The sequence below is a fragment of the Rhagoletis pomonella genome, unplaced genomic scaffold (genome assembly GCF_013731165.1).
Source record: "Rhagoletis pomonella isolate Grant_MI unplaced genomic scaffold, Rhpom_1.0 Rhpom_scaffold_00009, whole genome shotgun sequence".
Lineage (NCBI taxonomy): Eukaryota > Metazoa > Arthropoda > Insecta > Diptera > Tephritidae > Rhagoletis > Rhagoletis pomonella.
The window spans coordinates 34,854,844-34,866,975 of record NW_023458563.1 but is presented as its reverse complement, the minus strand read 5'-3'; the positions used below and the strand labels follow the sequence as shown (position 1 = coordinate 34,866,975).

The 12,132-nt window shown below is 46.8% G+C and overlaps 1 protein-coding gene across 7 annotated transcripts in view; it reads right to left on the bottom strand.

Moving 5' to 3' along the window:
- LOC118745750 (serine/threonine-protein kinase WNK1) overlaps positions 1-5,852 on the bottom strand; it is a 221,208-nt gene extending 215,356 nt beyond the window's left edge. For 3 of the 7 annotated variants that reach the window (XM_036479394.1, XM_036479396.1, XM_036479399.1), the window contains exon 1: positions 5,310-5,852. The gene's annotated coding sequence lies outside the window, so the exon portion shown is untranslated. The remainder of the gene's footprint in view (positions 1-5,309) is intronic. The other 4 variants (XM_036479392.1, XM_036479393.1, XM_036479390.1 and 1 more) reach the window with 3 other exon arrangements.
- Between the last annotated feature and the right edge of the window lie 6,280 nt (positions 5,853-12,132).

Here is a 12,132-nt window from a genome sequence, read left to right as displayed (position 1 = left end):
AATGGCAGACGGTGTCAAACGCCTTTGACAAGTCCAACGCTACTAGAATCGTTCTCTCACAGGGACGGTTACGGTTAAGGCCACGAGTTATCTGAGTGTTTATGGCGTTAAGTGCTGTTGTTGTGCTGTGCACTTTACGGAAACCATGCTGATGCTTCGCTGGGGTCAGGTGATTTGTGAAGTACGGGAGTAGCAAGGCCTCGAGTGTCTTCGCTACCGGGGAAAGGAGTGTAATCGGACGATACGAATCTCCTTTGTTTGCAGGTTTCCCCGGTTTGAGCAGTGGGACCACTCTCCCCACCTTCCAGATGTCTGGGATGATGAGAGTGGCCATTGACAAATTGAGGACCTCCGTTAGGTAAGCTACCCCCGCAGGACCCAAATTTTTCAGCATCAGCATGCATATACCGTCGGGACCCATGGCTTTGGAGGCTTTCGCCTTCCCGATGGCCACCTGAACTTCACCGCAAGTGAAAGCAAGGGGGGCACAAGTTGTTGGCAGTTTGTGCAGCCTTCTGGTCACTCGACGCTTGGCTTTGTCTACCGGAGGATGCAGTATGAACTGCCGGCTAAAATAGCTCGCGCATCGCTCCGGGTCCGACGAGGCATGGTCGCCGAAGGAAATTTCGACTCTCTCGTCGTGCTTCGTCGGATTAGACAATGACCTCACGGTTGACCAAAGCTTGCTCACAACAGAGGTGAAATTACAAGTCTTCAGGTGCTCCTCCCACTTCTTCCGCTTATGTACGTTTACAAGTTGCCGAATCTCCGCGTAGAGATGCCTGATACGGGGATCTCCGGGATCGGCCTGACGAAGGCTATCACGCTCATCAGCTAGAACAGCCGCTTCGGCAGGGAAGTTTGGACGTGGGTCCGATATACGTCCTGCCGGTATGAAGCGAGCTGCAGCAGCCGTGATAGCCCTGCGGAACTTATGTTCACCGAGATGGACGTCGATTGGTGTGCGGAGCGCTGCGAAGGTGTTTTCGGTAAACTCCGCGTAACCTATCCAATCAGCTTTGGAAAAGTTGATATAGGTCCGGTGTTTGGCGGAGGCAAAGTCGGTTGGCTTATCAATCGAGATGACTATGGGTAGATGGTCTGATGCTAGAGTCAGCATAGGTCGCCACGTTATGCTGTTTATCAGACCAGCGCTGAATATTGTGATGTCTGGCGAGCTACTGCAGTTACCCATAATCCTGGTGGGTGCGTCGTCGTTCATTGTGCAGAATGTCGAATCGTCTATCTGCTCAGCCAAGTCTGTTCCCCTACGGTCGTTTGACAGGCTTGAGTGCCAAAGATCGTGGTGCGCATTAAAGTCACCTACTACCATACGGTTTTCACCTCTGAGGAGCGCACCTATATCAGGGTGATATCCTGCCGGGCAGCAGGTGACAGGGGGTATGTATATATTAAATATTTCGAGCTCGACATCTCCTGACCGGATAGCGATGCCCTGACATTCTAGGGTGGTATCCCTGCGGTCGATGTCTGCTTCGATAAGACGATACTGCACGGTGTGGTGCGTGATGAACGCTAAGCCACCACCATTATCTCGCTCGCGATCTCGACGGTGCACGTTGTACCCGGCGCAATTCAACAAAGTTGAATTGCTGTGCAACTTCGGCTCTTGGACCGCAGCTATTAATATACCATACCGACAAATGAAGACGGTTATCTCCTCAATCTTGCTCTGTAGCCCGTTACAGTTGAATTGCAGGAGCTTCATGTGGTTCGGGAGACGTGTCGTGATGTGGGGTGTAAGTGTATGTTCTTGCCGCCGTTGGCTGTGTGTGCTGCTGAGGTGATTGCCGCCCCGTGGTGGTGGTGGGGGGCGTCGCAATTGACGTCTGCGACCGAGCAGCGCAACACGGGCCCTCGAAGTTCCCCGTCCAATCTCGCGTGGTACGCAGACCTGAACATGCCCTAAAGTGGCACCAGCCAAGGCAGGTGTTGCACTTGACAAATGTCACATTACGGAATATTCTGGTCTGACATACCGTGCAGATTGTAGGGGGAACCAGTTGTTGGCGGCGGCGTGTGGGTGGTGGTGCGGTTGTGTGTGTTATGTGGTCTGTGGTGGCTGTGGTACGGTCGGTGGTGTTATTATGTTGTTGTGTTGTGGCGACTGTGTGTGGTTGCTGTGTGAGTGTGTGGGGCTGCACGGGCGGACTATGGTTTGCCGTGGAGGCTGCTCTGTTTGAGCAACAGGGGGCCACGTACGACGTGGTCCACTGTCTGTGTGTCCGTAGTCCCGAGCAGACCCTGACTCCACCCCTCGCAGGCATTACACTTGACTGAGGTGGAGTTGTGGTGTAATCGTCTTCGGCATACACAGCAGGTGTATATATCTGGCCCAGGGTTTGACTCGATGCCAGCCCTGAGTAGGAGAATGCGTACTGAATGTTGCCCTATGGACGGACAACTTCTGAGACACTTCGCCGACCTAAACGGGGTTAGATCGCCGAAACAACAGCCCTTGGTCGGGTGAAACCCGAGTCATTCCGGTACGTAGAACCGGCTGTCGTGGGAATGTCTTTCGTCTTCCGGTCCACTGCAGCGTTTTTCTGGCTGAACTGATGGCAATCGACAGGGCCAGGAAACTGGTAAAGCCAGGAGGCAATAAAGTCCCTCACGAAGCAGTCGACAACCTCCATCGTAGCCATGAAATGCCGCGCATCTCTTAACGAGATGGCAGAGTCATTTCGCCCAAAGGAGATATGTGGTTTCGGGTCACTGCGGTATAGAGGGGAATTGTAAGGCCGACGAACTGGCGTGACTTGGCACCAAAATTCCTAAATAAGCCCCATATTGGATTATTAGTATCTGTCATAACAGGACACTGCCTAATTAGCAAGCGTGCCTATCGACTTGGCCTACGTTTACATGACTTGTGTAGAAGCTGTCAAGATGAAGAGGAGGAAACGATTCTGCACCTGTTGTGCGAGTGCCCTGCTCTATCCAGACGAAGACTCTCCACTCTCGGTAGGCAATTCTTCAGCAACTTGGAGGACCTTAGATGGGTCGAAATCAGGGATCTTCTAAAATTCGTTCAAAGTGCTTACCCTACATGCGGCATCACAATGGGCTCTGAGCCTAAGTGTGTCTTATAGACGACCGCGACAACCTAATCTAAACTAAAGGGGTATGTGGGTACACCCAACATATTTAGTGTTAGTCTATAGTTGAATACCTTTTAAACGATACCTTATATATTGAGTTCCGGCTACTAGTTGCAAAGATTTTGGTTCGTGTCTCCACATGCTTTAGTATATATGTGGCGTCTGTACGTACCTTAATTTAATTTTTTTCACACTTTCAGAAATTAAAGAAAAAAAAACTATTCGTATGCCTTTGTTGGCGTGGCTGGTGCCTGAAATTCAAAATAAATAGCATATTTTTAAAATAACACTGAGACCGCACTACTCATTCCATACCATTGATTTGGATATCAGTAGAAAGGTCTTAAACCAGCTATATAACGTAGTCTTTTGCGTTTATGAAATACAAATATGTCATAACGTTGTCGCCTGAAAACCAGAAATTGGGCTGCTTAAAATATAGATTTCGGGCATTTTCTCAAAAACTGGTCAGTCGATTTTATTCTAAGCCGCCTCAAGTCTAGTTTTAAACCTTAGCTTTCATTTGGTATATAATTTATATCTGGGAAAACTATTCTTGCGGAGATATTGCAATTCAAATTCAAAAAAAGTAGCTCCGAATAGTGTCGCTATTGGTTAAAAATTAACATATTCGTGTATTTGGTTTACTTTAAGTTATCAACATAACATACCCAATTCTCGCAAAAAACAGCCAAATCCTTGATTGCCACCTAAACTGAAATTTCCTTCAAATCGGGGGAATTTCCCCCGAGATGATTTCCCTGCACGCGATACATACATAATAGGTGTATTTTTATAGAAATATTTTATTTTTTCTCGTTTCTTTGCTTTCATATGCATAAATAAATATATATTTTTCATGTACGCATTCAATGTGAATGCTATGAGATCTGGGCGGGATATTTGGTGAACCGAGCTAGCATGATTAATTACAAGTTTATTTACCAGGCGCAGGTACCAAATATCATACAACCGCAATTGTAACCAAAGTACAGAACCGCAATAATGTCCTCAAGTCGCTGGCCGTTGTTGGCAACATCCAATCAATTGGCCGGCCGGTTCTAAACTATGCAGCGCTCGTGTGGGCGCCTGGGACTAGCAGGACGCAGTGGATGAAGCTACAGACTTGCCAGAATACGGCACTACGGAGAGCGACCGGATGCCTCCTGATGACGCCCCAACACCACCTACACGACGAGGCCCAGATGCTCCCAGTCAAGGAACATAACACAATGCTCTGCAAACAGTTCCTTGTGGGGAGCCACAGATGTGGTCATCCTAGCAAACAGCTGCTTGCAGAAGAGCCCTCGCCAAGGCATGTCAGGAGGCATCTCGACGGACTGACGAACGAATTCCAGAGGTTCATTTAACAACCTCTGGATCCGTCAGCCTACCGACAGGCCCTGAACGGCATTCACGGGAATCAGTATCGAGTTATGTAGACTACCGTCCTGTGAATGACGTTATAGGCACACAACCACCTGGCGTGGACGGGACGGAACTTTGTCTGCCTCGGGATACCCGCACCACAATAGCCCAACTTCGCTCTGGCTATTACAGCAGGCTAAACTCATACCTGAGCAGAATTAATGAGGATGTGCCCAACCAATTCCCGGCATGTGGAGAGTCGCCCCATGACTCTCGGCACTTCTTCACATGGCTTGAGAACCCCACCCAGCTGACGACCCTGTTCTTATGGATAGACCTTGTTGAAGTCGCACACTTCCTGGGCCTCCCCATAGCTGAAGCAGACGACAACGTTGACGGATGAAACGAACCGAGCGAGGCTTAGTCGCCGCTACAACAACAACAAGACGCCGGTTTTTGGTATATTGTTTTCGCATTAATATTTAAATAAATCAATATTACCCGATTTTTTATTATAAATTTAGTGAACATATAGATACCAATATGTGTTCATTTAATGCATTTATTAACGTGAATTTAGTACTGCCAAAGTTGAGCTGAATGAAACGGTTTTTTGGGAAATAACTTTCCGACGGTTTAAAAAAATCAGTTTCCGCCTTCGGATTCTTAATATTGACACCCCCTTCGATTATTTAACATCAATAATCGGTGGCGACCATGAAGTGCACAATTACCCGAAATAGTAATATGTATTTATATTTGGTATTTCATACTTGGAAAGTTCTTTTCTATTATAAACAAATAAATATATAATTGCACCTTTTCACACGCCTTGTGTTATGTATTCCGACATTACAATTTCCAGGTTATTAATGCATTCAACCTAGGATTTAATAAGCTTTGTTTGTTATTTTGGAAAAAACTTTTAGAATGATTTTCTTAATTATGCATTATACTTTGAAATGGCACTTTTTTATTTAGCTTGGTAACGTTTGTGCAATGCTAGCCCACATGTTCTGCCAATGTATTCCCACATATCAAAGATAAAATGTTGATAACTAGTTTCTCGCGCATACCTTTTTCGCAACAAATGTTTTAAAATTGCACAAGCGCCTCTGCAAAAAGGGATATTAGTATCGCTTTAATATTTTCGACACTAATTGTTTTTATGAAACGCAGGAATTCCACTAATTACAATGTTGTAAATATATTCACAGTGTTATAAGAGTTCCTTTTCGAAAGACACCATTTAGTTTTAAAAATCAAATGTTATGGAATAGTATTTTAATCCCGAATTTTTTTCACGTCTTCGAAGCATATGAAAAAAGCTATTGTATAAAAAGAACCAAGACTCTAAAAAAAGTCGAAAGCAAATATCGATGACAAACAGCATTGCCAAATAAACGAAATTTCTGTATTAGGGCCCTGTCTCACGCGCAGTAATTATCACGAAATTCGCATCGCGATCCATTTTGATGGATTGATGGATCGCGTCAGTATTTGCATAATTTTTGTGCTGAACGCTTATTACGACGCAAAAAAATGTTTATATTTTGTACGAATTATCTACAGATAATGCATTCAACAAATATTTTAAAATTACCAATGTTAATTCAAATTTTTTCAATTTGTTTGGAAAGGTTTTAACCACCGGGAGCGAAGGCATAGGGAATGCGTTTTCGATGTTGGCATTATGAGAGTACAAGATGTACTGACGAAATGTATGGATCGCGTTTTGAAAGTGCTACATGTTCAATATTTATTGACAGTATTGCAATCCGCTATCCAGATTTGAAAATTTTTAGAAATTTTGCGATATGGATCACGATCCATCAATACCGTAGCATACACCGGCACTAAATATCGTGATACTTGGATCACGACAATAAATACTGACCGTGTGACAGAGCCCTTACAAAAATACCTGTCGTTAAACTGGACACTACACGATCAAGTAACTGCTTGCGAGAAGCGACTCACTCAAACTTTTTACCAACTATGAACCCAATCAACATTTCTGTTAAATCTCAATTTGAGATGCATTTGAGAATCAGTCCTTTTCTCAAATCTCAAACGTTAGTTCTCAAATGTGTTCTAGGCGTTCTTATTTATTTGAATATCAAAAAGCAACTGAAACTTAAGAACGTAAGTATTTCATTCCCACGACAGCCGGTTCTACGTAGCGAAATGACTCAGGTTTTACCCGACCAAGGGCTGTTGTTTCGGCGATCTAACCCCGTTTAGGTCGGCGAAATCCATCAAACGTTGCTCGATCCTAGGGCTACACCTTCTCCGCACCCTTCTGCTCAGGGCTGGCATAGAGTCAAACCCAGGGCCAGAAATCTACACCTGCTGCGTATGCCAGAGACGACTGCATACAAACCCCACCTCGGGCAGGTGCAATGCCTGTGACGGGTGGAGTCACCTTCGTAACTGCTCGGGCCTACGCACGCGAGGGCAATTTACCACGTCGTTCGTGGCCCCATGCTGTGCGAACCGGACCGCCTCCACGGCAAACCACCACCCGCCTGGACAGCACACAATCAACACACCCACACCCCAACACAACACAACAATAGAAACACAAACAAACACAATAGCACCCACACACCGCCGCCGGCAACTCCTAGTCCCTCCGACAATATGCTCTGTTTGTCAGTCCAGAATATACCGTAACGTAACATCAGTCAAGCGTAACTCTTGCCTCGGCTGGTGCCACTTTAGGGCGTGCTCAGGACTTCGCAACACACGAGATTGGACGAGTGACTATATGGGCCCCTGCTGTGCTGCCCCGTCGCATCCCTCCCCCGCGACGCCGCCAACCACCACCACAAGGCAGCACCCCCTTTTGCAGCACGTACAGCAGGGGACCGGCAGGCAACACAACTCTTTAACACCACACATCACAATCGGTCTCCCAAGGCACACAAAGGTGCTACAATTTAACTGTAACGGACTCCAGAGCAAGATCGAGGAGATAACTGTCTTTATGGGAAGGCATGGAATATTAATAGCTGCGATCCAAGAGACGAAGTTGCACGGCAATTCAACCCTGTTGAATTGCGCCGGATACAAAGTGCACCGTCGAGATCGCTAGCGAGATAATGGTGGAGGTTTAGCGTTCATCACGCACCACACCGTGCAGTATCGTCTCATTGAATCAGACATACCATACATATACATACCGCAGGGATATCATCCTAGAATGTCAGGGTATTGCTATCCGGTCAGGCGATGTTGAGCTCGAAATAGTTAACGTATACATACCCCCTCTCACCAACTGCCCGGCAGGATATCACCCTGAAATAGGTGCGCTACTCAGAGGTGAAAACCGTATGGTAGTTGGTGACTTTAACGCGCACCACGATCTCTGGCACTCAAGCCTGTCAAATGATCGTAGGGGAATACATCTGGCTGAGCAGATAGACGATTCGACATTCTGTACAATGAACGACGACGCACCCACCAGGATTATGGGCAGCTGCTGCAGCTCTCCAGATCTAACAATTGTCGGCGCTGGTCTGATAAACAGCGTATCATGGCGACCTATGTTGACTCTAGTATCAGACCATCTGCCCATAGTCATCTTGATTGATAAACCTGCCGACTTTGCTTCCGTGGATCACCGGACTTATGTCAACTTTCCCAAAGCTGACTGGAAAGGCTTCACGGATGTTACTGAGGGCGCCTTCACTGCACTACCCATACCAACCGACGTTTATGTGGGTGAACGTAAGTTCCGCAGGGTTGTCACCGCTGCTGCAGCTCGCTTCATCCCAGCAGGATGTATTAAGGATCCACGTCCGTATTTTTCTGCCGAAGCGGCTGTTCTAGCTGATGAGCGCGACAACCTTCGTCAGGCCGATCCCGGAAATCCCCGTATTAGGGATCTCAATTCGGAGATTCGGCAACTTGTGAACGTACATAAGCGGAAGAAATGGGAAGAGCATCTGAAGACCTGCAACTTCGTCTCTGGTGTGAGCAAGCTTTGGTCAACCGTGAGGTCGTTGTCCAACCCGACGAAGCGCGACGACAGAGTCGAGATAGACTTTGGTGACCACGCTTCGTCGGACCCGGGGAGATGCGCGCGCTATTTTAGCCGGCAGTTCATTCTGCATCGTCCGGTGGATAAAGCCAAACGGCGAGTGACAAGAAGGCTGCACAAAACGCCAACACCTAGTGCGCCTCTTGTTTTCACCAGCGGTGAGGTAAGGGTAGCCATCGGGAAGGCGAAAGCCTCCAAAGCCATTGGACCCGACGGAATATGCATGTTGATGCTGAAAAATTTGGGTCCTGCGGGAGTAGGTCACCTAACGGAGGTCCTCAACCCGTCTATGGCCACTCTCGTCATTCCAGACATCTGGAAAATGGGGAGAGTAGTCCCACTGCTCACACCGGGGAAACCAGCCAACAAAGGCGAGTCTTATCGCCCGATAACTCTCCTTTCCCCGGTAGCGAAGACACTCGAGGCCCTGCTGCTCCCGTACTTCACGAACCACCTGACACCAGCGAAGCATCAACATGGGTTCCGTAAAGTGCATAGTACAGCAACAGCACTTAAAGCCATAAACACTCAGATAACTCGTGGCCTAAACCGAAACCGCCGCTGTGAGAGAACAATTCTAGTAGCGTTGGACCTGTCCAAGGCGTTCCACACTGTCAGTCATTCAACGCTACTAGAAGATATAGAGGTCTCCTCACTCCCACAGGGACTCAAACGGTGGTCGGCGAATTACCTGAGTGGTCGACACTCGTCAGTAATCTTCAGAGATAAATCTAGCAAGCCACGTAAAATTAAACTGCGGGTACCACAGGGTGGTGTCCTGTCCCCGCTACTGTTTAATTATTACATATCAAAGCTTCCTCAGCCACCAGAGGGTGTTAATATAGTCTCGTATGCTGACGATTGTTCGATCATGGCGTCTGGGAATGGAATTGATGACTTGTGCTCAAAAGTAAACGGTTACCTCTCCGAACTTTCTCGCTTCTTCACTGCAAGGAGCCTTGCCCTATCCCCTGCGAAATCCTCGGCAACCCTTTTCACCACCTGGACGAAGGAGGTGAGACTGCCACTGGTTATTCGCGTCGATGGCGTAACAATACCGACGGTGAATAACCCGAAAATCCTCGGAGTTACCTTCGACAGTCTGCTCTCCTTCTCGGCGCATACAACCGCAATTGTTAACAAAGTACAGAGCCGCAACAATTTCCTCAAGTCGCTGGCCGGCAGCACTTGGGGCAAAGATAAAGAAACGATGCTGGCAACAAACAAGCCAATTGGCCGGCCGGTTCTAAACTAAGCAGCGCCCTATGGTCGCCGGGGACTAGCAGGACGCAGTGGATGAAGCTGTAGACCTGCCAAAACACGGCACTACGAACTGCGACAGGATGCCTACTGATGACGCCTCAACACCACCTCCATGACGAGGCCCAGATGCTCCCTGTAAAGGAGCATAACATAATACTCTGCAAGCAGTTCCTCTCTGGGAGCCACAGACGTGGCCATCCCAGTGGGCAACTGCTCGCGGAAGAGCCCTCGCCACGGCACGTCAGGAGGCGTCTGTATGAACTGACAGACGTAGTCCAGAGGTATATCAAACAACCTCTGGACCCGTCAACTTACCGACAGGCCCTGAACGGCATTCACAGGGAATCAGTCTCAAGTTATGTAGACTCCCGCCCTAGCGCCTGTGCATGCCTTGCTAAAATAAGCTACCGCTCTCGGGTTACCATCATCATCGCGCTGTAAATGAATCGCAGCAAGTCCCATGCTCGAAGCGTCTGTGTGCAACTCATGCTCTTTCGCTACATCGTAAATAGCAACCACTGGCGAACTGGCGATCAGCCCAATCAATTTTCGAGAGGCATTTTCGCATGTTGAACACCATACAAAATCGATGTTCTTCCTTGTTAATTCAGTGAGGGGTTTTGCAATCAGCGCGTACCCGCTGACGAACTTACGGAAGAAATCCGTAAGCCCAAGGAATCGGCGAGTCTCCAATTGGTTTCGAGGTACGGGAAAGTTTTTAATGGCCACTGTCTTCATAGCACCTGGCTTAACGCCATTCTCTTCTACTTCGTGCCCCAAAAAAGATACTGCGCGCTTCATGAACGCGCACTTCGACAATCTCAGCGTCAACCCTTCTCGCTCAACGATCTCAAGAAACTCTTTCAGATATAATATTTTCATCTTCGGTGTGACTGGCGATTATCACTTCTTCGACGTAGCTGACCACCCTCTTGCTAAGTGGCGCTACTAAATTGGTTACGAATGCGGTGAACGGTCTGGAGGCTTCTTCCCGCTCGATCTGGTAATAGCCCAACATAAGGTCGAGCGTGGTGAAGAATGTCTTCTCAGCTAGCGTAGCCAGTATTCCGTCTACAGTTGGCATTAGCCACGGCTGCTTCTCAGTAATCGCATTCAGTTCTCGGAAGTCAACGCAAAGCCTATCCTCACCGTTAGACTTGCGCACCAAGATGATGTGGGATGCATACAAAGATTTAGACTCACGAATTATCCCTAAACCCAATAATTCTGACACTATCTTTTCTACGGCCTGCTGCTTCGGAATAGGTATGCTATATGGTTTCTTTCAAATTGGCTTTGATGTCGTGAGCTTAATGTTCATTTTAAAAGGCTTTGACCTTCCCAATTCGCACAATTTTTCCCCAAAGCAATGCCCGTAATTATTCAATAAGTGGATTAATTCCTGCTCAGTGCCTGGCTGCAAATTACTTCCTATGTCAACAGCATTTTTGTCAATAGCCATAATACTGCAATTTCCACCCTCTATAATAGCATTTCCCTTTGATAAGATATCGATTCCTATTAGTGCATCGTATTTCATTATCGAGTCATCAATCACTAACAACTCTGCTGCATACACCACTTCGTCGAACCTGATTTTTGTTAGAATTTTCTCTTTGCAAACTAATTCACTGCCCGCAAATCCAATCAGTTTCTCTTCGCATGGTGTAAAACATTCACTGCACTTCTTAGCAATCGATCTCTTAACAAGCGATTTTGAACTTCCTGAATCGGTTAATACATTGCAGCTAATTTCTTCTTTACCCAAAATACTAACGAACTTGCGCAACTCTTTTTGTAGCTCTGCAATTTGAATTTTATTAACCACCACCTCTTCTTCTACACTTGTGTCAACTTCTTCAATTTTCTCAGTTTCCAAATTATTCACTCGCCCACTACGTGTTGGTTCACTTTTCTTTTGTTCCTTTACACAGTTCTTTGCAATGTGTCCTCTCTCTCTACACTTGTAGCAGATCGGACCTACCTCACTGCTAGTAGCAGCCGACAATTCGCTCGTACGGACAGAGCGTTGTAACGCTCCTCTTTGTTCTGTGCCGTTTACTCTTTTTCTATACATTTGACTCGCTGTTATGTTGTTTAATGATTGCAGTAGATCTGAACATTTTTCAAACTTCATAGCGCTCAACGTACGTTTAAAATTCTCGTCAAAGAGACCATTTATTATGTACCTATTCATTGAAGCGTCATCGATTTGTTCAAGGCGACCTACTGCAAGCATTCTATAATAAAATTCTATTATTTTTTCGTCTTTGCCAATTCTCGAGTTCAGTAAACGAATGTGTGCATCAGCAGCATTATGCACATATGGTAAAT